The 1200-nt window shown below is 48.2% G+C and overlaps 1 pseudogene; it reads right to left on the bottom strand.

Moving 5' to 3' along the window:
- Window positions 1-545: 545 nt before the first annotated feature.
- LOC105564093 overlaps window positions 546-1200 on the bottom strand; it is a 1574-nt pseudogene continuing 919 nt past the window's right edge.

Raw genomic sequence — 1200 nt, 5'->3', positions numbered from 1 at the left:
CAGGTCGAAATGAGCATCGAGCAAGCGCGATACGCGAATGTAACCCATTCCTTAAAACAGAGAAAGGATAGGAATATGGTGGATTTTCCTGCGTGATCCTTTTATACACTAAAAAGCTGCGCAGTGGCGTTCAACACACGAATCGATAAAATGCAAACGCGGGATGTAGAAAAATAAAGCAACATCGAGAGCAAAATATACTTCGATGTGTACGCTTTGCGTGATCCACGCTGGACGTGCGGTGCACTCTTTATTTACTCCGCGTATTATACAAGTTTTTCCTTTTGCATGACGTTGTTATTTGCGTCGTAAAAAACAAGAGGGCGCGGGAACTTATCGTTATTAAGATTACATTACAATTGTGTAACGTATTATTTCGCGGCGCGCGTTTCCCCAAAATTTACGACGTGAAGACCGTTTACGGCGTCGAGCTCCGTTTAACGCGACACACCCTCGCGAAATATTTTAATCGTGTTTTCATACATTTGTACGAAATTTATGGCCGGCCCCTGGCGGCGCGCGGGACGCAGACGCGCGCAAAATAGCGAATACGCGGCGCTACGTATCGATAATATGCTAATCGCGATAATCGAGATCGTGCAAAATTACGGACGTAAAGGCGGGGGCAATTAGATAATGCGACAGACAAAGAAGACGCGAACGGGCGTGCGGGCGGAGGAAGCGGCCGGGCCGGAATCGCGGGGAAGCGCAGCGAGGAACTTTTATCTCTCTGCGAATGTGCGGCACGTTCCTTTCATAATGTGTCGCGGAATCATTTAAAGTTGCCGCCGTTCGTGCAAGTACCGAGCGCAGAACGGGAGGCAGTAGGAGAAGGGGACGGGGAAGAAAGAGAGAAAGAAGGCCGCGTCTCTCAGGACCGAGAATATCGCCTCGTTGAAGCTTTGTTCGTAGCGAGATACACTCGGCATTTACTTACCGTCGTACGTCGGCTATTGTTAATTCGCTGAACAAACTTTTTCAATTGCAGGAGGCGGCGTCGCGTCGATGCAACATGGAGGGCCACTCGTAACGGAGAATTGGAGTCTCCGAAGAATTCTCGATCGTAGCCGGTCGAAACGTACATTAACCTAGAACCCCCACCACTAAAAATCGAAGTCGGACTTATGGAAAAATTTAGTGCTAATATAGTGCTAATTTATTGCCCTAGTCCGGAATTTATTGCTCCAACCCTTTCGCAAG

This window comes from Vollenhovia emeryi, unplaced genomic scaffold (genome assembly GCF_000949405.1).
Source record: "Vollenhovia emeryi isolate VEMERY1.0 unplaced genomic scaffold, V.emery_V1.0 DF939168.1, whole genome shotgun sequence".
NCBI lineage: Eukaryota > Metazoa > Arthropoda > Insecta > Hymenoptera > Formicidae > Vollenhovia > Vollenhovia emeryi.
This window is presented reverse-complemented; position numbering and strand designations above follow the sequence as displayed.